Source organism: Gigantopelta aegis, chromosome 3 (genome assembly GCF_016097555.1).
Source record: "Gigantopelta aegis isolate Gae_Host chromosome 3, Gae_host_genome, whole genome shotgun sequence".
Lineage (NCBI taxonomy): Eukaryota > Metazoa > Mollusca > Gastropoda > Neomphalida > Peltospiridae > Gigantopelta > Gigantopelta aegis.
In genome coordinates this window covers 89,186,934-89,211,771 of record NC_054701.1, presented here as the reverse complement: position 1 = coordinate 89,211,771, position 24,838 = coordinate 89,186,934, and the positions used below count along the sequence as shown (strand labels likewise).

The following is a 24,838-nucleotide window of genomic DNA, read 5'->3' as shown; positions in this document are numbered from 1 at the left end:
GGTGCCGTACCATGCTAGAACAAGCTAGGGAAAACAAATTTTGTTTTCTAACTCTAACACTTCCTTCCCTATTTCAGACCTCAAATTTGGCAAACCAGAGGGCAAGGCCGTTTGGCAAAGTAGAGGGCAAGGCCATCTTTTGAGGACAACAAGGTAAGCTTCTTCACACCATCTCTTTTTCTTCCTCTTGGTTCAAGTTTATGTAGGTCTGTTAATGTTAAGTGTATCTCAATAAAATGTATCGCTTGTAAAATGTACAGAGAGGTTTTAATATAGGCTAAGCCTGTTCACCAATCTCAGGCATAGCAGAGCAGAGGGACTGGAGTGCCCCCGCCCATAATTCTGAATAAAAAATATTGGTATAATATAGGCAGAGATTAATTTTATTTGCAGAATGCAAAAAAATGCATTTTAGGACATCTAGTTTTCAAAATGTTACGGGGGAGCGTACCCTTGAACCCCTTAGAAACATTGCTTTGTGCCTTCCATCTCAGTCAGCCCCCTAATCTCAGTCAGTCCCCCACAATGTCTACTTGCTTCAACCGTGCCTGAATCCCATTATGTTTTGTCAACAACAAAAAATGTTTAAAAACCAACAAGGCAAAGTCCATCAGGAGTGTTTATAGAACACAGCATGAAGTTACTGTGTCAAAGGACCAAATCACCTCAGGCGAGCCATTCTCTGATTGGTTTTTCTTCCCATTTAAAGCATCAGTTTTGTGTACCTACCATAATTTCTTTTGCATTACATGTACAAGTCATCTATCTCACAGAAGTTCATCTTATACTAGTCTATGTTTGTAATATTTTTAGATTTGCCTGTATATTTACATTGTGCTTAACTTATGCTCAAGGGTATATAATTAGTTTCTACATCAAATATTATCTAGGAAAGTTTTGACTTCCTTTCATATTCCATTGCATTTTCATGCAATTAAAGTATGTCTGTCATGTTCACAATTTCTGGTATTCTCCTTCTCCAGGCTCTGCTCTGGTTCCTCCATCAGTATGTCCATCAGCGCTCATGGTATAATATCACTATTTCACCTCTAGTGTGCCTTCTAAAATTTCTCAGCCATATGACAATTTGGTTAGGGAATAGCCTGGACTGGCTGGTATGACTGATACCAAATGACAACTTGGCAATTTGTTCTCTTTATGTGCATTCTCAGAGCATTCTCAGTGAATACATACATGTAGAGTGGAGTAGGCTGATTTATATTCTACTGTAGTTCAATGTTATCATCCTTGGTTTGGCAACAGACATTTCCAGATATTTCTCAAGTCATGATGTTTTTGTATGTTATTAGCACCTGCACTCCCATAGAGAAGGTATATGAAATGATCTGCTTCTTAAATATAAGAACATCAATTTTTGCTGAACTTCCATGAGCTGACAACATTTCAAGGAAGTCTTGGTGTTGCTTGAGAATATTTTAAACCTCCAGTTTTCCATTCTGCATAAAAGCCCTGTTGGTATCATAGCCAGTAATGGCAAGCACAGATGGAATTGCTAGTTGGTGTCTTCCCTGCATCCTTAATGATGCTGTGCACATATATAAGATGCCTCTTGTTGCCAAATTGAGTGTATACAAATGTCCGTATCTGGGATGGTGAACTGGCAGCAATGTACAGACACTGAAGTATAATCTTTGTCTCTGCATCTTCTTGTGCACTTTACAACACCCCCAGACATGGTTTGCGTTTGAAACATGTACTTTGTCTCACAAATAGAACCCTCTTCCCAAGAAGCTGAGGGCAGAGTTTTCTTTTTTTTTCATTTAAAAGGTCTTCCAGTCTCTTAAGACCTTTGTAGGGATTCCTTAGATCAAGTGTGGCTTGGAAGAACCCCTTTCACATGAGAAATTTAGTGCCAAACCACGAATGCTGTTATTATGCTACTGTGGATTAGTTGCAAACCTTCCATCCAGTAGATATTCCCTGAAAATATGCTGTACCAATAGAGCAAATTGGAAGAGAGCAAATTGCCATGGTCTCATATGGTATTAGTCATATCACAAAGTCCAGGGTATTCCTCAACCACATAGAAATGGCTGAGAAATGTCCAAAGAAATACTGAAGCTGAATTGGATGGTTTGTGATCTGATAATGCAAGAGCTGTTGACATATTGAGGGAGGAACAGGAGCAAAGGCCCAGAGCAAAAATAAGAAATTACAGATATTGTGAACATGATAGACATTATATTTGAGTCAGATGATAAGACTGAAATAGGAAAGAAAGTCAAGTGCTAGATATGCCTGATGACTATATCTGATGTCAATTATATAAACCTAAGCATAAATTAAGCACAATTTAAATACAAATATGTTTTTAAAAATAGTACAAGCTTCTGTGAGATAGATGAATTGTAAATGTTTTAACACACATGCCGAGGTAAGGTACTTATAATTGGCTGGTACTAAGAACAGAGGGACATCTTCATAAATGTGTGAACATAGTATATAAACTCCATATACTTAACCATATTTGAATAATGAAGCCTCACTATGTTATAGAAAAAAGCCAGGCCAATTTGTTTTTTTAATAATAAAAGCTTCAGGTAATCCTAAGTATGTGTATACATAGAAATGAATACATTTCTGGCATTGCTTACTAGTAACTTATTTTGAGAAGTATATAATTATTCATACCTCATATTATATTGTTTTGTAATTGTTATTAACATCTACTTTATAGAATAAAAGGAAGGATGTAGAAATAGAAAATTATAAACTTCGCATATATTATATTTGGGTCACATAAAATGATTGAGAATTGGGAATGAAAGTTAGATTTTTATAGTGCTAGATATTTGCCTGATGACAATATTCTATGTAGATATCAATTATATACACCAACACATAAGTTAAGCATAACATAAATAGAACTGCAATTCTAAAATATTACAAAAAGCAACAAAAAAACTAGCTATTGTAAGATGAACTGTTGTGAGATAGATAAATTGTATATGTTATGCAGACTTGCCTAGAATGGTATGTAAATTAACTTTTTATGTTTGTAAGACTTGTGTGTAATATAAAAAATATTCAAAATATCCATGTAAATGGTTTAGACAGCATGTACTGCACCATATTTAAGTAATGCTGCCTTCAGATTTAAATACAATACAATAATAAAAGGATCAGAATGTTTTAGGTACGGTATGTATATATACACATGTACATAGAGAATTACGTATATCGGGAACTGTGTAACTTTTGCTGGGGAGTATACCCCCAGTACTATATCCATACCACATATATTGCACTGCTTTGTGGTTTGTTGTTATGAACATGTAATTTAGCATGAATAGCATTCATAATTTGGTCTTAAACCTGTTCAAAATATGTCTGAATGTTAACTTCAATATTGCCATGCAGGTTTTTCATATACTATGTAATACTCAGGACATTTCAAATTCATTGACTCACTATGCTTAGTCAGATGCCAAAAATGTATTATTTTTTTGTGGAATACATTCACCAGTAACCCAGCTTTAAAGTAAAAGCAGTGATATAGTCCAAAAATAAATAGGGTGCCTACACTCAAACGTGCCCTACAGGCACACCCACCAAACAGATTGCCTGCAGACAAGCTGATTTGAATATGTCTATGGATAGGCTTCAAAGATATACTCATCTTGAAAAATCCCGGGGGGGGGGGGGGGGGGGGGGGGGGGGGGGGGGGGGGGGGGGGGGGGGGGGGTTATAGTGGGCCCACTTTTTAATTTTCAGGGCATTAATTGAAGCATTTGACTAGACCACTGCAGCTACATGTGTATTTGTCAAATGGCTGCCATTAAATTCCAAGCCTGCTGTGGACAGTGTGGTTGGAACAGATACAAAATGTAAACAAGGGTTCTGTGAATAAAAAAAAGAGAGAAAGAATTTGAATTTCAACTTATTTTCGTGCTTATATCAAATTAAAGTTCAAGCACACTGTCCTGGGAACACACCTTAGCTATCTGGGCTGTCTGTCCAGGACAGTGGGTTAGTGGTTAGTTGGTTAGGTTAATGGTTAGTGACAGAGAAGAGGGTGTAGTGGCCTTACACCTACCCATTCAGCCCTTAATAAGAACTCGCTCTGGGTTGGAACCGGTTCTGGGCTGCAAACCCTGTACCTCCCTCCCTGCCTGTAGTCTGTTGACTTAACCACTGTGCCACCGAGGCCAGTAGAGAAAGAATGGTTGGCAAGTGTTATATATACATGTATATACCACTGAGCTATATTGAGTCTAATGGCTTAACCAGTACATCATCGAGGCTGGTGTACACTTAATTTGATAATCCAATTAAGGTTCAAGCATGCTGTCCAGGGCACACATCTCAGCTAGGGCAGTGAATTAGTGGTTAATTATTAGTGCTTAGTGAGAGAGAAGTCATTAAGCATGCACTTTCCCACTGAGCTATTAAAAAAGCTCCTTCTGGGTAGAGGAGCTGGCATCAGGATGTGAACCCAGTCCCTACCAGTCATAAGTCTCTCCACTACAGCACCAAGGCAATCTTCAATTGATTCATTTCATTTCAACTTATTTTTGTGCTTATATCCAATTAAGGTTCAAGCACACTGTCCTGGCCACACACCACAGTTATTTAGGGTGTCTATTCAGGATAGTCTACTCAGGGTTCACTCCACCCATTGCCATGTATGCTACAACATGGCTACATCCTGGCTACAACATGGCTACATCCTGGCTACAACATGGTCACTTGCTGCTTATGGAAAAATGTAGTAGCTTTCCTCTGAGATTGTATGTCAGAATGACCAAATGTTTGACATCCAATAGCATATGACAGGGCTTGAATTTAACAGGAAGGAAGGAAATGTCTTATTTAACGACACACTCAACACATTTTATTTACAGTTATATGGCATCAGACATATGGTTAAGGACCACACAGATATTGAAAGAGGAAACCCACGGTCGCCACTTCATGGGCTACTCTTTTCGATTAGCAGCAAGGGATCTTTTATATGCACTATCCCAGAGACAGGATAGTGCATACCACAGCCTTTGTTACACCAGTTGTGAAGCACTGGCTGGAACGAGAAATAGCCCAATGGGTCCACTGATGGGGATCGATCCTAGACCAACCGCGCATCAAGTGAACGCTTTATCACTGGGATATGTCCTGCCCTCCAAATTTAACAGTGGCCGTATAGCAAATTGCTACTGTGTTCTATAGTCATGTGCTCCAATGCCTTGAAAATTAAACAGTGGCCGTATAGCAAATTGCTACTGTGTTCTATAGTCATGTGCTCCAATGCCTTGAAAATTAAACAGTGGCCGTATAGCAAATTGCTACTGTGTTATATAGTCATGTGCTCCAATGCCTTGAAAATTAACCTGAATCCTATGATCAAACTGGATGTGCCTTATTTTACATATTAGTAATTGGTGATCATACACAATCACGACTCCTGAAAATTGTTTCATTATACGAAACATAAAACTGTTCACACTTATTTAATTTGAATGGGTGGTGTTGTTGTTATATTAATAGACTTGTTTTTTGTTTTGTTTTTGTTTTTTTAAATAATTTTTATTACCCCAGAAACCATTTGGTAATGTTAGGGTTGGGGGCCAGAAGTCATTACTTACAGTATGAGTCTATAATATTCTATAACATAACTACATAAAGGCCTATATGTCAGGGATCTATCCAGACATTCTCTGGTACCCAAAAAGGTCCCCCTCCCAAAAGAAACAGGCATTGAAAATTCTCAATTTGTCTTCATTTTTTATTTTGTTTTCCCAATTTCATCTGCTATGGGACCCTGGTGAAAAATCCTGGACAAATCCCTGCATGTACATATATAAATGTGCATGTATAGAGGTTATTCTCAACAAGGGATGCAAAATGATACCGTCTCTTCATCTTACACTTCCAACCCCAAACCTGTGGTTCCGTCTCTTCGTCTCACACTTCCAACCCCAAACCTGTGGTTCCGTCTCTTCGTCTCACACTTCCAACCCCAAACCTGTGGTTCCGTCTCTTCGTCTCACACTTCCAACCCCAAACCTGTGGTTCCGTCTCTTCGTCTCACACTTCCAACCCCAAACCTGTGGTTCCGTCTCTTCGTCTCACACTTCCAACCCCAAACCTGTGGTTCCGTCTCTTCGTCTCACACTTCCAACCCCAAACCTGTGGTTCCGTCTCTTCGTCTCACACTTCCAACCCCAAACCTGTGGTTCCGTCTCTTCGTCTCACACTTCCAACCCCAAACCTGTGGTTCCGTCTCTTCGTCTCACACTTCCAACCCCAAACCTGTGGTTCCGTCTCTTCGTCTCACACTTCCAACCCCAAACCTGTGGTTCCGTCTCTTCGTCTCACACTTCCAACCCCAAACCTGTGGTTCCGTCTCTTCGTCTCACACTTCCAACCCCAAACCTGTGGTTCCGTCTCTTCGTCTCACACTTCCAACCCCAAACCTGTGGTTCCGTCTCTTCGTCTCACACTTCCAACCCCAAACCTGTGGTTCCGTCTCTTCGTCTCACACTTCCAACCCCAAACCTGTGGTTCCGTCTCTTCGTCTCACACTTCCAACCCCAAACCTGTGGTTCCGTCTCTTCGTCTCACACTTCCAACCCCAAACATGTGGTTCCGTCTCTTCATCTCACACTTCCAACCCCAAACCTGTGGTTCCGTCTCTTCATCTCACACTTCCAACCCCAAACCTGTGGTTCCGTCTCTTCATCTCACACTTCCAACCCCAAACCTGTGGTTCCGTCTCTTCATCTCACACTTCCAACCCCAAACCTGTTGTTCCATACCTCTATTAAAAACAACCAATATACAATACCTTTACATAACAGGTTTCATATGGGCAGATAAAAAAAATAAGAGAGAATGTTCAGGTAAAGAAAGAGAAAAAAAAAAAAAAAAAAAAAAACATTGAAAAAAAAGAGTAAAGAAGACAGATTTCCAAACTATAACCATTAACCATTTGTTTTGAAGAAAATTTGCCAAGGTCTCCAAACTTCTTCAAATTCACTGAACTGACATTTTTTATACAATATATATTTTTCAATTTGCAGTTTATCTTTTATTATATTTTGAAGTGCCTCAACATTTAGTCCGGACTTCTGAATTTTCATTCTATAAATGTAATATTTTACATTAATAATTAGCCAATTAATAAATCTGTATTTTTGATTTGTAAGTCCAAACAAAACTATATTTTTGTCCAATGAGATGTGTTCATCTTTGGCTTGTAACCAATATTCAACAGCTTTCCAGACTTCAGCAACTTTTTTACAATTATAAAACAAATGTTCCAATGTTTCTGGTTGGAGATACCAAAAATGACAAATATCAGAATCTATATATTTTATTTTATGCAAAAAAGTATTTGTTGCTATAGTTCTGTGTAAGATTTTATACTGGAACCACATTAAAGATGGGTCTTTTAAAACTGAAAACGGTAAACTGTAATAATATCCCCATATTTGTGGAGAAAAAGTACAACCCAATTTACAATATTTTATTTGTGATGTAGGTATTACTTTATTCCTGTTCAATAATTGGTATATTGTTTTACATCCCTTTGTATCTTTTAGAAAAATTCTTAGATTGAAAGGGAAAATTGGATTGTTCAAAGGTACAAATATTTGGTTATCAGTTTTAATATTGCCAATAAATGTTCTGATTGCTCTTATTAAAGTGGCATATTCTAAAAAAAATTGATTTTATATTGTATCTTGCTTTACAAACTTCATAATCCATAAACTGTCCTTGCTCATTCAATAAATCTTGTATAAAAATTATGCCTTTTTCAATATAGTGTTTATACAATATAGGTTTATCATCTTTAATGATATGACTATTATACCAAATATTTGTACTCATTATTTCATCATTATTTTCCCAAGTCTGTTTTTGTTGTATCTTTAACCAACTTTGTAATACATTTTTCCAAAACAGATTTTTAATTAGTTTTTGTAATTTCTGAAGGAATTAATCACCGTAATTTAACAAAATTTCTGTCTTTAGTCCTGTTATAAACTTGTTGACGTTTGTCTTGTTGCTTTGCCTTTTGGCCATATAATGTCCTTAAAAAATATCCATCAGTCAAGGCCAAATGGCTCTGCTGTAGTATTTGCTAAATTTGAGGGCTGCTATGATGACTAAATAAATGTGTCCTTGTGGATGGTGTTGCTCAACAAACTAGACAAACTAACTAATTAGTACGGGAGCCAGGTCGATTTATCTAGGTCGCAGAGTCAGGAAGCTTTCAACATTGATTCTTAATTAAAAATATGTGTAGATATCAGATCTGCAACTCTTACTTGCCTAAACCTGTAGGTTAATTGGGAATTTGCATACTTTTAATGGTACGTCAAGGTCAATTTCTGTTTGATCTGCTGCTACCCCAAAAGAACAGTCCACGAGACAGATTCCAAATTTCAGTTATAGGGGGAGATTAAACTCTTTAAAAATGTTTTTTGTGACACTTAATATCCGAACTTTCCATTTTGATTTGCTGGATTTTCATAATTGGTCAATTTGACCTACATTTTCAAGGTCAAATGAAGGTAATTGTTTCTGAATATATAATATGCTGTAAATGACACAAATCATTGGTTTCTTTTAATCCTTTCCAATAATATTAATCAATAATGGTCATATTATGACTTTGGTTTAGTAGGGGTGTTTCCTGATTGAAATTTCAGGGGCAGATCCATAATTTAACAAAAGGGAGATACATGTATGTTTAGGAAAAGGTTACATCCACATTTTGGGGCATGGTTGGTTAAGAATGGGCACTAATGCTTACTAAGGTTTATAGGGTATGGTTTATGGTGAGGGTAGGTGCGATTTATGGTGAGGGTAGGTTCCCACATAAAGGTAATTTTGGGGGTCATTTAAGGTCATTTAGGGTCAAATTAGTGGAAGTTAAGGGTTTTTTTTTTACATTTTTCTTATCTTTGTGAGTAAGCCTATTTACAAATATGCTATCAAAAGTTTGCTTTTTTATAAATATGATTATAATGGATCATTATATATTATAATTTACATGCAAAATATAGGGAAACTAATTGATATAAAAATCAACTGATCTCGAAATTATGTCTTTCTGGGGCAGATCAAAAATTTAATCAAATTTCTGAATGAGTTGTGTCAACATTTTGGGCATGGTTTGTTAGCAATGGGTACCCATGCTTAGTGAGGTCTTTACATGGTGAGTGTAGGTACAGATTATGGCGAGGGGAGGTACCCATGCAAAATTGACCATTGAGGATCATTTTGGGATCATTTAAGGTCATTTAGGTCATGGTTTGTTAGCAATGGGTACCCATGCTTAGTGAGGTGTTTACATGGTGAGTGTAGGTACAGTTCATGGCGAGGGAGGTACCCATGCTTAGTGAGGTATTTACATGGTGAGTGTAGGTACAGTTCATGGCGAGGGAGGTACCCATGCTTAGTGAGGTATTTACATGGTGAGTGTAGGTACAGTTCATGGCGAGGGAGGTACCCATGCTTAGTGAGGTATTTACATGGTGAGTATAGGTACAGTTCATGGCGAGGGAGGTACGTATGCTTAGTGAGGTGTTTACATGGTGAGTATAGGTACAGTTCATGGCGAGGGAGGTACGTATGCTTAGTGAGGTGTTTCATGGCGAGGGAGGTACCCATGCTTAGTGAGGTGTTTACATGGTGAGTGTAGGTACAGTTCATGGCGAGGGAGGTACCCATGCTTAGTGAGGTGTTTACATGGTGAGTGTAGGTACAGTTCATGGCGAGGGAGGTACCCATGCTTAGTGATGTGTTTACATGGTGAGTGTAGGTACAGTTCATGGCGAGGGAGGTACCCATGCTTAGTGAGGTGTTTACATGGTGAGTGTAGGTACAGTTCATGGCGAGGGAGGTACCCATGCTTAGTGAGGTATTTACATGGTGAGTGTAGATACAGTTCATGGCGAGGGAGGTACCCATGCTTAGTGAGGTATTTACATGGTGAGTGTAGGTACAGTTCATGGCGAGGGAGGTACCCATGCTTAGTGAGGTATTTACATGGTGAGTATAGGTACAGTTCATGGCGAGGGAGGTACGTATGCTTAGTGAGGTGTTTACATGGTGAGTATAGGTACAGTTCATGGCGAGGGAGGTACCCATGCTTAGTGAGGTGTTTACATGGTGAGTATAGGTACAGTTCATGGCGAGGGAGGTACGTATGCTTAGTGAGGTATTTACATGGTGAGTGTAGGTACAGTTCATGGCGAGGGAGGTACCCATGCTTAGTGAGGTGTTTACATGGTGAGTATAGGTACAGTTCATGGCGAGGGAGGTACCCATGCTTAGTGAGGTGTTTACATGGTGAGTGTAGGTACAGTTCATGGCGAGGGAGGTACCCATGCTTAGTGAGGTGTTTACATGGTGAGTATAGGTACAGTTCATGGCGAGGGAGGTACCCATGCTTAGTGAGGTGTTTACATGGTGAGTATAGGTACAGTTCATGGCGAGGGAGGTACCCATGCTTAGTGAGGTGTTTACATGGTGAGTATAGGTACAGTTCATGGCGAGGGAGGTACCCATGCTTAGTGAGGTGTTTACATGGTGAGTATAGGTACAGTTCATGGCGAGGGAGGTACCCATGCTTAGTGAGGTGTTTACATGGTGAGTATAGGTACAGTTCATGGAGAGGGAGGTACCCATGCTTAGTGAGGTGTTTACATGGTGAGTATAGGTACAGTTCATGGCGAGGGAGGTACGTATGCTTAGTGAGGTGTTTACATGGTGAGTATAGGTACAGTTCATGGCGAGGGAGGTACGTATGCTTAGTGAGGTGTTTACATGGTGAGTATAGGTACAGTTCATGGCGAGGGAGGTACCCATGCTTAGTGAGGTGTTTACATGGCGAGGGAGGTACAGTTCATGGCGAGGGAGGTACGTATGCTTAGTGAGGTGTTTACATGGCGAGGGAGGTACAGTTCATGGCGAGGGAGGTACGTATGCTTAGTGAGGTATTTACATGGTGAGTATAGGTACATTTCATGGCGAGGGAGGTACCCATGGTTAGTGAGGTATTTACATGGTGAGTATAGGTACAGTTCATGGCGAGGGAGGTACGTATGCTTAGTGAGGTGTTTACATGGTGAGTATAGGTACAGTTGATGGCGAGGGAGGTACGTATGCTTAGTGAGGTGTTTACATGGCGAGGGAGGTACAGTTGATGGCGAGGGAGGTACGTATGCTTAGTGAGGTATTTACATGGTGAGTATAGGTACAGTTCATGGCGAGGGAGGTACCCATGCTTAGTGAGGTGTTTACATGGTGAGTATAGGTACAGTTCGTGGCGAAGGAGGTACCCATGCTTAGTGAGGTATTTACATGGTGAGTGTAGGTACAGTTCGTGGCGAGGGAGGTACCCATGCTTAGTGAGGTATTTACATGGTGAGTGTAGGTACAGTTCATGGCGAAGGAGGTACGTATGCTTAGTGAGGTATTTACATGGTGAGTGTAGGTACAGTTCATGGCGAGGGAGGTACATATGCTTAGTGAGGTATTTACATGGTGAGTATAGGTACAGTTCATGGCGAGTGAGGTACGTATGCTTAGTGAGGTATTTACATGGTGAGTATAGGTACAGTTCATGGCGAGTGAGGTACCCATGCTTAGTGAGGTATTTACATAGTGAGTATAGGTACAGTTCATGGCGAGGGAGGTACGTATGCTTAGTGAGGTATTTACATGGTGAGTATAGGTACAGTTCATGGCGAGGGAGGTATGTATGCTTAGTGAGGTGTTTACATGGCGAGGGAGGTACAGTTCATGGCGAGGGAGGTATGTATGCTTAGTGAGGTGTTTACATGGTGAGTGTAGGTACAGTTCATGGCGAGGGAGGTACGTATGCTTAGTGAGGTATTTACATGGTGAGTATAGGTACAGTTCATGGCGAGGGAGGTACAGCTCATGGTGAGGGAGGTACAGTTCATGGCGAGGGAGGTACAGTTCATGGCGAGGGAGGTACAGTTCATGGTGAGTATAGGTACAGTTCATGGTGAGTATAGGTACAGTTCATGGCGAGGGAGGTACAGTTCATGGCGAGGGAGGTACAGTTCATGGTGAGTATAGGTACAGTTCATGGCGAGGGAGGTACAGTTCATGGTGAGTATAGGTACAGTTCATGGCGAGGTAGGTACAGTTCATGGCAAGGGAGGTACAGTTCATGGTGAGTATAGGTACAGTTCATGGCGAGGGAGGTACAGTTCATGGTGAGTGTAGGTACAGTTCATGGCGAGGGAGGTACAGTTCATGGCGAGGGAGGTACAGTTCATGGTGAGTGTAGGTACAGTTCATGGCGAGGGAGGTACAGTTCATGGCGAGGGAGGTACAGTTCATGGTGAGTGTAGGTACAGTTCATGGCGAGAGAGGTACAGTTCATGGCGAGGGAGGTACAGTTCATGGTGAGTATAGGTACAGTTCATGGCGAGGGAGGTACAGTTCATGGTGAGTATAGGTACAGTTCATGGCGACGGAGGTACAGTTCATGGCGAGGGAGGTACGTATGCTTAAGGAGGTATTTACATGGTGAGTATAGGTACAGTTCATGGCGAGGGAGGTACGTATGCTTAGTGAGGTATTTACATGGTGAGTATAGGTACAGTTCATGGCGAGTGAGGTACCCATGCTTAGTGAGGTATTTACATGGTGAGTATAGGTACAGTTCATGGCGAGGGAGGTACGTATGCTTAGTGAGGTATTTACATGGTGAGTATAGGTACAGTTCATGGCGAGGGAGGTACGTATGCTTAGTGAGGTGTTTACATGGTGAGTATAGGTACAGTTGATGGCGAGGGAGGTACGTATGCTTAGTGAGGTGTTTACATGGCGAGGGAGGTACAGTTGATGGCGAGGGAGGTACGTATGCTTAGTGAGGTATTTACATGGTGAGTATAGGTACAGTTCATGGCGATGGAGGTACCCATGCTTAGTGAGGTGTTTACATGGTGAGTATAGGTACAGTTCGTGGCGAAGGAGGTACCCATGCTTAGTGAGGTATTTACATGGTGAGTGTAGGTACAGTTCGTGGCGAGGGAGGTACCCATGCTTAGTGAGGTATTTATATGGTGAGTGTAGGTACAGTTCATGGCGAGGAGGTACGTATGCTTAGTGAGGTATTTACATGGTGAGTGTAGGTACAGTTCATGGCGAGGGAGGTACATATGCTTAGTGAGGTATTTACATGGTGAGTATAGGTACAGTTCATGGCGAGTGAGGTACGTATGCTTAGTGAGGTATTTACATGGTGAGTATAGGTACAGTTCATGGCGAGTGAGGTACCCATGCTTAGTGAGGTATTTACATAGTGAGTATAGGTACAGTTCATGGCGAGGGAGGTACGTATGCTTAGTGAGGTATTTACATGGTGAGTATAGGTACAGTTCATGGCGAGGGAGGTATGTATGCTTAGTGAGGTGTTTACATGGCGAGGGAGGTACAGTTCATGGCGAGGGAGGTATGTATGCTTAGTGAGGTGTTTACATGGTGAGTGTAGGTACAGTTCATGGCGAGGGAGGTACGTATGCTTAGTGAGGTATTTACATGGTGAGTATAGGTACAGTTCATGGCGAGGGAGGTACAGCTCATGGCGAGGGAGGTACAGTTCATGGCGAGGGAGGTACAGTTCATGGCGAGGGAGGTACAGTTCATGGTGAGTATAGGTACAGTTCATGGTGAGTATAGGTACAGTTCATGGCGAGGGAGGTACAGTTCATGGCGAGGGAGGTACAGTTCATGGTGAGTATAGGTACAGTTCATGGCGAGGGAGGTACAGTTCATGGTGAGTATAGGTACAGTTCATGGCGAGGTAGGTACAGTTCATGGCGAGGGAGGTACAGTTCATGGCGAGGGAGGTACAGTTCATGGTGAGTATAGGTACAGTTCATGGCGAGGGAGGTACAGTTCATGGCGAGGGAGGTACAGTTCATGGTGAGTATAGGTACAGTTCATGGCGAGGGAGGTACAGTTCATGGCGAGGGAGGTACAGTTCATGGTGAGTATAGGTACAGTTCATGGCGAGGGAGGTACAGTTCATGGCGAGGGAGGTACAGTTCATGGCGAGGGAGGTACAGTTCATGGTGAGTATAGGTACAGTTCATGGTGAGGGAGGTATAGTTCATGGCGAGGGAGGTACAGTTCATGGTGAGTGTAGGTACAGTTCATGGCGAGGGAGGTACAGTTCATGGCGAGGGAGGTACAGTTCATGGTGAGTGTAGGTACAGTTCATGGCGAGGGAGGTACAGTTCATGGCGAGTGAGGTACAGTTCATGGTGAGTGTAGGTACAGTTCATGGCGAGGGAGGTACAGTTCATGGCGAGGGAGGTACAGTTCATGGTGAGTGTAGGTACAGTTCATGGCGAGGGAGGTACAGTTCATGGCGAGGGAGGTACAGTTCATGGTGAGTATAGGTACAGTTCATGGCGAGGGAGGTACAGTTCATGGTGAGTATAGGTACAGTTCATGGCGAGGGAGGTACAGTTCATGGCGAGGGAGGTACAGTTCATGGTGAGGGAGGTACAGTTCATGGTGAGGAGGTACAGTTCATGGCGAGGGAGGTACGTATGCGAAATTGACTCTTAAGGATCATTATGGGGTCATTTACGGTCATATAGGGTCATTTTAGGAAAAATTAAGTTTTAACAAATTTTCTGATCTTTGTGGGTAAGACTTTTTACAAATATGCTACTTGAAGTTTGCTTTTCATAAATATGATTATAATGGATCATTATATATTACAATTTACATGCAAACTATAGGAAAACATGATATAAAAATCTCGAAATTATGTGTTTGTAATGTCTAAAACATATGTTTAGAAATAATTATTGGTAGCTTTGTTAGAAATGGGTACTCATGCTTATTGATGTTTATACAGAGTAAAGTGTATGGTGAGGGTAAGTACCCATGCAAAATTTACCTGTATTGAGATCTGTTTAATGCAAGGTTTATTTTGAAGGTACATGTAGGTTTTCACTCCATTGTGATATTTAAAGGTCACTTTAGGGGTGATTTTACATGTCAGTGCAAGTCAAAATCAATATTTTGGTTACATTGTTTTAATATCTATGAGAGTAAGTCTTTTCTAAAAAGTGTTGTTTGAGATTTACTCTTGATTATGACTAATTGATCAGTATATATTGCAATATTCATATAAACTACGGGAAATCTGGAATGAAAAATGTGTTTATTTGACAATATTCATTTCATGTGACACATCCTTCCCCAAAAATCTTAATGCAAGTTTTAGACCACTATCAATTTGTAGAATCTTTACATGTATCAATATGTATGGTTGGATATAGGTCTTCCCACATATAACTCCTTGCTAGATGGAAGTATTTCAGAACTTCTGGTTTTAAAAAAAATATACTTAATGTGAGTATCAATCCCAACATCTGATTCAGTAGCTCCATACACGCAACATATATATACCTCAGTTCAGGAGGTCCACAACAGTTCCACTCTTTAAGAATGGCAAGAACACTGTTGATAATTAATGAAACATTTTTCGTTCCAAATTTCCAAGTTACATAGAGTATCTAGAAGAATGTATCGCACAAAATTAATACTGTAAAATAAATACATTTTTTATTCCAGATTTCCCAATTAACATGCAGATTATACTGACCAATTAGATACATTTAATAATCAAAAGTAAACCTTTAATAGCACTTTCTGGAAAGAACCTTGACTTACAGATAAAAAACCCCAACAGTTTGATTTTGACCCCAACTAGCTTCTAAAATAACACCCTAAAGGTCAAAATGGCATGAGTACCTACCTTTACCATAAACCATAATCTACATAGATCTCAATAAAGGTAAATTTAGCATGGGTACCTACCCTTATCATAAACATACCCTGCACAGATCTCAATAAGCATGGGTGCCATTAATTTTTTAAAAGACATGTTTTAGACACATTGTTTTGAGATAAATTGATTTTAATATCAAGATTCCTCATAATATGCCATGGTATGTGCTATCCTGTCCATGGGATGGTGCATAGAAAAGATCCCTGGCTACTAATGGAAAAATGTAGCGGATTTCCTATCTAATGTAATCATATCTATTAAGAGTGAACCTTATGTAGCATATTTGTAAAAAGCCTTACCCTCAAAGTTGTGAAAAATGTAAAAACTTAATTTTCCCTAATTTGACCCTAAATGACATTAAATGACCCCCAAAATTACCTTTAAAGGTAATTTTTGCATGGGTACCTACCCTCTAACAAACCATGCCCCAAAATGTGGACGTAAACTTTTCCTAAACATCTCCCCCTTTCATTAAATTATGGATCTGCCCCTGAAATTTCAATCAGAAAGCACCCCTATTAGATGTGTAATGGACATATCTATAAACCAAAGTCATAATGTGACCATTATTGATTAATATTATTGAACAGGATTAAAAGAAACCAATGATTTATGTCATTTACAGCATATTATATATTCAGAAACAATGACCTTCATTTGATCTTGAAAATGTAGGTCAAATTGACCAATTATGAAAGTCCAGGAAATCAAAATGGAAAGTTTGGATATTAAGCATCATAAATTTTTTTTTTAAAGAGTTTAATTTCCCCTATAACTGAAATTTGGTGTCTGTCCCGTGGACTGTTGTTTTTGGGTAGCAGCAGATCAAACACAAATTGACTTTGATGTACCATTAAAAATATGCAAATTCCCAATTAACATACAGGTTTAGACAAGAAAGAGTTGCAGATCTGAAATCTACACATATTTTTACATAAGAATCAATATTCAAACCTTCCTGACTCTCCAACATAGATAAATCAACCTGGCTCCTGGACTAAAAACATCTCCTCATTAAGCCATTAAAAAAACTGACTCTGGGTTATAGGAACTGTATGAATGAATGAATGAATGTTTAACGACACCCCAGCACAAAAATACACATTGGCTATTGGGTGTCACATGGGAACTATATGATACCTGGATGTGAACCCAGTAGTTACCAGTCCTTAGGCTGATGACTTAACCACTGCACACCTGAGGCAAGAATTATGTTTACTCTTGGGTCCAGAATTTAGAGGTAGAACGTTCACCTGGGGTGCTCGGGGAACCACCAGAATTTAGTGGTAGAACGTTCACCTGGGGTGCTTGGGGAACCACCAGAATTTAGTGGTAGGACGTTCACCTGGGGTGCTCGGGGAACCACCAGAATTTAGTGGTAGAATGTTCACCTGGGGTGCTCGGGGAACCATCAGAATTTAGTGGTAGAACGTTCACCTGGGGTGCTCGGGGAACCACCACACCGAATGTTACGTGTTTTTTGTGGGGTTGTTTTGGTGGGTTTTTTTTTGGGGGGGGGGGGGTGTCACAATGACTGGTATATCTTCCTCTGAAGACTATAGGTCGAGTTTATGAAGCCTATTTTTGTCTTACAGGCATGTAACTACATACATTTAAAATGCTTGAATGCTTGCGTTTAAAAAAACCCCAGGATTCATAAATTTGGCCTAATATATCAGAATGACCAAATGTTTGACATCAACAGCCAATGATTAATTAATCAATGTGCTCTAGTTGTGTCGATAACAAAACAAAACAAAATTTTAACTTTACCTTTATACACTTTTTATATCTGCTCTCTACCCGCATTTCCAGTATTCCTATTGGTCAAAACAAGGAGAAAATGGCATGAAAATGAGCTTCGATACCCTGATGTGCAAATTGTCAATAGGCTGATTTCGTGATATCAACCCGTCAATCAGACATGGCGATAATACCCAGTCCAATGAGAGCTGCCAGCGTGGCTGTGTCGGGCTATATAAACACTGTGGTCACATGCAGACAGGTTTGACTTACATGTACTGGTACAGGCCCTGACCTGTTTGTATAGATATCATAACAATTACTTCCACAGAAACCTCCGTCAACGGTTCCTTCCACTTTATATCCTGTAGCCCGCCCTATTTGTAGTGTGTGTTCTGTCGTGTGTGTGACTATAGTCGGTGATGGGTTAACTGGATAATAGCTTTTGTCTCCTGTTTCACAGGCTGAGCATGATAAACAGTGTGAAAAATGATATACGTGAAAACTACAGACAATACCACAACTAAAATGGCTACACATGCATGTATATTATGTGCATAGATTCTAAGGACAAAAACTATCAGATGTGTTACACAATTTAAATGAAAATAACAACAACAACAACAACAACAACAAAAGCATTTATGTGGATATCTTCCTGATAGACTAACAGGTGTATGTGTGTGGATATTATAATTTTTCAGATGTGTATACATAACTCTGTATGTGGATATAAAGGCCTTACTGTTATAAGGGTAAAATTATCTTATCAGGACAGTGCGTGACGAATATTGTCCCAATGGTGATCTCATATGAAGAAAATGTGGTGCATGCTGGCTGAAAGCAACGATTACCTGCTGCAGAGGTTTCTCGCATTTACCTTATTGATTTTTGTCATCGCTGTGGTTCGGCCCATACACTGTATGTAAGAGAAACACATGTTAATTGGAGCGTCACAACGGACGACTGTTTCTATAGGTTTTGCTCCCTGAATGCCTGTTGACACCACAAGTTGTTGATCGAAGTAACTCATGCACACAGCCAGCCGACAACTGCAGTGTCCTCTTCATACTGATTGTATGGATAAATGTTGTGTTCGCCTGCACCTGAATTCATTTGTTGCCATGGAAACAATTGTTCATGGATGATCATAACAGTGATTGTGTTTCATTCATTCCTTGAGTTACTGGCACAAAACTTGAGTAAGTTAAAACAACACACACACACACAAAAACCAAGCTTTTTGATTAATCTGAAACAAAATTAATATATGTTACATCAGTTTATTTTAATTAGACTACTGGTATGCAAAATGGTGTAACTGAATAAGGCACTATGCCAATATCTGGTGACTCATGAATTGATATGTTGTGAACCTTGCACTTAGTAAGAATCTATTTTTAGTACATAATATGCATTTCTGCATTGTGTATATAAGTACATGTATACATAAATAAATAGATTTGTCTCATTACATCATGTATGGTTAGTGTTGTAGTTAATTAAATAGATGGTCAGAAATGTTTTATTTAAGTAAATATATGTATTAAAGGGATTAAACATGATTTTAAAAAGAAAGCACTAAAACAAGAGAAGAGAAAATGCCTACATGGTAAAATATGCATTAAAAACAAAGCACAGCATGAACCCCCCCCCCCCCAAAAAAAAAAAACCCCCACAACAACAACACCCCTACAATTCCAACCCTTTCCCACCGCCACCTCCACACCCACAGTTTTCATAACAGAAAGTTGGTAACATCAGTATTCATAACACATCCGGTTGTAGTAAAACTAGTTATTATTAACAGAACATCAAATGGAAATAGTTCTATGCTGTGTTATATATTATTATATATTAGCTGGCTATGTTAGTAAACTAACATCATTTTGTGAATTCTTAAGTGTTTTTGTCTAGATAACAAAGCCTTGGTTATGTAATTTACTTCCTTGTTTGAAGAGAACAATATTAGGATACTGAGCCTCACAAGAAATGACTAGACAAATTTCATGTTTGTACTTTTAACATCTGTCCATAAAATTGCATACAAAAACCAATCAAAGGTTTATAAGGAAACAACAAATAATTGCCACTATGGTGATGTAATCATGATTTCATTTTTAATTATTCCATACTCATAACTGATATAACATTCTAACTATATTTATTAGTAAAGAAACATGATATATGATTTAAATTGGCAGTACTGGGTAGTTTGGGCTTTTGTTTTTTTGTTACTAATTAAGTTATTTGCAACAAAGATATGGAAGAGTACTTTTTAGTGTTATTTATATGCTGCAGTTTGAGCTGATATGTTTTTTAAAAAGTCATGCTGTATGGTTACTAACTATATGTGTTGTGTATATGTTGTATCAGCCTAGTTAAAGTTTGTTTTGTTTAACAGCTGTTACTCAGTGGCGTAGGAAGCTGCCAAAAAGTGTGGGAGGGGGCCACACTTTTATATTTACACTCTTTTACACTATTATAAAGTAAATATAAAGCAAAATATCTGAAAAGTGTAGGGGGGGGGGGCACATGTCCCCCCTTGCGCCCCCCCCCCCCCCAACGTCCTACTCCAGTGCAACACCACTAGAGCACATTGTTGTATTAATCATCGGCTGTTGTGTATCAAACATTGAGTAATTATGACTTGTATAGTCTTCAAAGGAAACCTGCTACATTTTTCTATTAGCAGCAGAGGATCTTTTGTATGCACTTTCCCACAGATGGGACAGCACATATGACAGCCTTTGCTATACCAGTTGTGGAGCACTGGATGGGAAGAGCAATAGCCCAATGGGCCCACTGATGGGGGTATCAGTTTAGCTACTAACTTTCAGACTGGTACTGTTATACATTGGAATCTGTGGTAAGTCAGTATTGCACAGAATAACACATGTAATAAAAATAAAATGTATGGAATCAGTCTCATAACAAACTTTGACCTCACATGCTTAATCTATGTGTTAATCTTTAAAAACATTTCAATAATATTTTGTGCTAGTAAATGAAATAATTTGATTCAGGCTGGTTGCTATCTTTAAATATAGGAGGACATGAATTTTGAGAAAGGTAGGTGGCCAAATGTTTATAATTGTAAGCAAGAATAATAGGTGGCAATGGAAAGAGTAATAGCCACCCAAAATTGCCGCTGATAACTGATAAATAATTTTGGCCTTATCACAAACATTATACACATCCCCTTTAAATAGTTTTTGTGAAAGCAGTTGTGCATGAAGTAGTTTAATGGTGACTATTTTAGTGCTGGGTGTGATATTACAGTATCACACAATCCTTTATCTCAGTCTCTTCAGTGTGTTCAGGCAAGCAAGACATGTATGTATGAAGAGAGGTAAATGGAGAAGACTATCTGTGACATTAAATCTTACTGTTCACCCAACCTTTGGTATCTTCCCTAAAAGATCTGACACGGACCACTAGTATTTCATGTCCAGATGACATTTTACTTTGAGTCTTCTATCATGGCCACAGTCACTGGCTGAGCGAGAGGTTGTACTCATGGACAGACATGCCTACACACCAAATGGATATATATATATACAAATTTTCCACGACCATACATATATATATATATGGTCGTGGAAAATTTGTTGGCTTTTGTTTTCATTGTGAGGAGTCATTCTGAATGAATTTAATGGCTTGTTTACCCACTGTTAGTTTAATACCAGTGGTGTTTTTATTGGCTGAATGAAATGTCATCCAGTGGTGGTTTGATATGGCCTGTGGTTATATATCTTAGTATCCCTTGTAATTCCATGGTCTTCATTTAGTGCACCACTGAATATGTTTATCATTATATTTAATTTACAGCCACTGTGTCCAAAAGCTGATAGATATGCCTGAACACTGAATGGATATAATATATATGGTCATGCCAAATTTGTTTTGTTTGGTTTTCATTGTGAGGAGTCATATTCTAAATGAATTTAATGGCTTGTTTACCTACTGTTGGGTTAATACCAGTGGTGTTTTTATTGGCTGAATGAAATGTCATCCAGTGGTGGTTTAATATGGCCTGTGGTTATATATCTGTTAGTAATGATCAGTAGAGCTAAGTACAATACAGAGTTACTTCCCTTGTAATTCACTTTGAGTCTTCTACTTTGGTCCTAGTTATTGGCACAACCTCTGGTTGTGCCAATGGATGGACATATCTGCACACCGAATGGATATATATGGTCATGGAAATTTTGTTTGTTAGGTTTTCATTGTGAGGAGTCATATTCTAAATGAATTTAATGGCTTGTTTACCTACTGTCAGTTTAATACCAGTGGCATTTTTATTGGCTGAATGAAATGTCATCCAGTGGTGGTTTAATATGGCCTGTGGTTATATATCTGTTAGTAATGATCAGTAGAGCCAAGTACAATACAGAGTTACTTCCCTTGTAATTCACTTTGAGTCTTCTACTTTGGTCCTAGTTATTGGCACAACCTCTGGTTGTGCCAATGGATGGACATATCTGCACACCGAATGGATATATATGGTCATGGAAATTTTGTTTGTTAGGTTTTCATTGTGAGGAGTCATATTCTAAATGAATTTAATGGCTTGTTTACCTACTGTCAGTTTAATACCAGTGGCATTTTTATTGGCTGAATGAAATGTCATCCAGTGGTGGTTTAATATGGCCTGTGGTTATATATCTGTTAGTAATGATCAGTAGAGCCAAGTACAATACAGAGTTACTTCCCTTGTAATTCACTTTGAGTCTTCTACTTTGGTCCTAGTTATTGGCACAACCTCTGGTTGTGCCAATGGATGGACATATCTGCACACCGAATGGATATATATGGTCATGGAAATTTTGTTTGTTAGGTTTTCATTGTGAGGAGTCATTCTAAATGAATTTAATAGCTTGTTTACCTACTGTCAGTTTAATACCAGTGGTGTTTTTAATGGCTGAATGAAATGTCATCCTGTTGTGGTTTGATATGGCCTGTGGTTATATATCTTAGTATTTAAGTAATGTCTGGGTAGGGCCAAGTACAATACAGAGTTACTTCCCTTGTTATTCCATGAGCTTTATTCAGTGCACCATTGAATACATTTACCATCATATTTAATTTACAGCTACTAGCTGTTTCCAAAAGCTGACTGATATATTTATTTGGTATATAAATAACACTTGATATTAAATAATTGTTATAAGAAATGAAACACTATTAGAATAACTAAATTCATATTTTCATGAGGAAATGAAACACTTAAAAATAATCATTTTAATTTTCTGACCAACATTATTGTGATTTAAAAATACCTGATGTCTTTATTTGCTGTAATTATTTTTACAAAGTATTTAAAAAAATGAATACAGAAAAAACATATATACCTCCAAAACGTTTATAAAGTAAAAAACCAGATTTAAGTTACCAAAAAACACTGATCAGTGGGTGAATCGATCAGTGGATGAAAACTGATTATCAATCACAACATTTGAAACAAATTAAAGGGAGTGATTAATTTCTCTTCTAAGTTAGATCATGGGAAGCCATTTAAGATATTACCATTGCACATTGATAATTAATCCTTCAATAGCAGTATATTTATTAGAATTCACATGCTTAAAATTCACATGCTAAAATTACTATTTTTATTTATTTCTTCTTTTAAAACTTGAAGTTAATATTTTGTCTAAAATTATTAAAAATAAAAACAGTGTTGTCTGCTTAATATAGAATTTGGGTGTATTTTAACAGCTAGGGGTCAAAGTAAGTAGACCAGTTCTTATTTATGTAATAATAAAGCTAATTTTGAATTTGAATGACATCAATACTCTAATGATGTCACTTTGCATCTCCTTACAATAACAAAAACCTGGCTGTATGAAGTTTCTGTTATTTTCAGAATGCTAAAAAAATTCCAATGCAAAATTGCTACTGAAAAAAGTAGTTTAAAAATTACTAGCTAGTGTAGTGTATCTGACTGTGTTTGAAGAATATTTTGAAATGTTATATTTATTGTGTACAAAGCCAAAACATGGGTGCAACAAGTGACTGTTGTCAGCCTTAACACTAACGTCTACTTCCAAGGTGGAGGGATTTTAAGATCCAATTTCAGTTAGATGGACAACATTGAAATGCAGTGTATGAATGCGATTATGTATTTATTAAGGGATTCACTTTGAGCAATATTCTGAAGTAATAATTCATCTAGGTTCTTGAACAGGTGAGCTGTTGAATGGCTTTACCGTTACCAATAAATTACTTTTATTCAAAATGTGATTTCTCTAGGCAACAGACACATACACACAATAGGTATTGAACTACTATATTCAGCTGGTCTTGAATATCTTTATCTGTGAGCTAAAGCTCTTTGAATATTAACAATTGACCATGTTTTTTAATAATCTGATAGTTTGTTGGTAAAAGAAAAGAAAAACACACTATAACTTTCCTTTTCATTTTTAGCTGCACTAGAGCATAAATTAATTTCTTATTGCTTTTGCACGTGTACATTTATATTTGCAATATATATTATGCAAACTACTTATTAATGTTATGTTAATGTCAGTGTAATTGTATTGGGTTTTAACAATATTATACCTGTATTTGTTAAATTTGTTTGGCAGTTACTGGAACATAGCCAGGTGTTGTTTTGTGGTGTTTATTATTATTATTATTATTATTATTATATATTTTTAATGTTATGTTCTGACCCATGTTGCCAGGGTTTTTATAACTATCATTGACTGTCAAGGTTTCATGATAATATGTTTTATATTTAAATTACACATATATTTTCATGATGGCAGGTTTACAAGCTCTTGAATATAACTTATCTTGGTCTCAAGATTTAGTTTTACTGGTCACAATGTAACTGTCTGGTATCAGTTCTATTTTCTACACCTTGGCCAAAGTTCATGTCACTGACATTAATTCAAATTTCAGAGATAAAAATGTGATAATGTATCTATATAAGACATATCAGTATGCATAGTTAGCTATATGTGTGAAGTGTGACACAGATACCTTGTGGGTATTAATACGTATTGTTTTATAAATACAAATAAAAAGGTATGTCTGTATCAAAAAAACTAAATGATAGAAAAATAGGTTCTTGCAAATGATGACATACTTTATATATATATAGAGAGAGAGAGAGGTTATTACCAGAGTGTTTTTCGGTATCATCAATATCATATATTAGGAATAAAAATTGTATTATGCGAGCCTCTGGCAAGCATAATACAATATTTTTATTCCTAATATATGATATTCACAATACCGAAAAACACAAGGGTAATAATCTCT

The 24,838-nt window shown here is 38.3% G+C and overlaps 1 protein-coding gene and 1 long non-coding RNA gene across 3 annotated transcripts in view; one reads left to right on the top strand and one right to left on the bottom strand.

The window, feature by feature from the left end:
* LOC121369290 overlaps positions 1–17,826 on the bottom strand; it is a 34,643-nt gene extending 16,817 nt beyond the window's left edge. The window contains exon 1 of the long non-coding RNA XR_005957591.1: positions 17,594–17,826. This is a non-coding gene — a long non-coding RNA (uncharacterized LOC121369290). The remainder of the gene's footprint in view (positions 1–17,593) is intronic.
* Positions 17,827–17,849: 23 nt separating this feature from the next.
* Positions 17,850–24,838, top strand: part of LOC121369289 — a 70,322-nt gene continuing 63,333 nt past the window's right edge. For both annotated transcript variants that reach the window (XM_041494253.1, XM_041494252.1), the window contains exon 1: positions 17,850–18,765. The gene's annotated coding sequence lies outside the window, so the exon portion shown is untranslated. The remainder of the gene's footprint in view (positions 18,766–24,838) is intronic.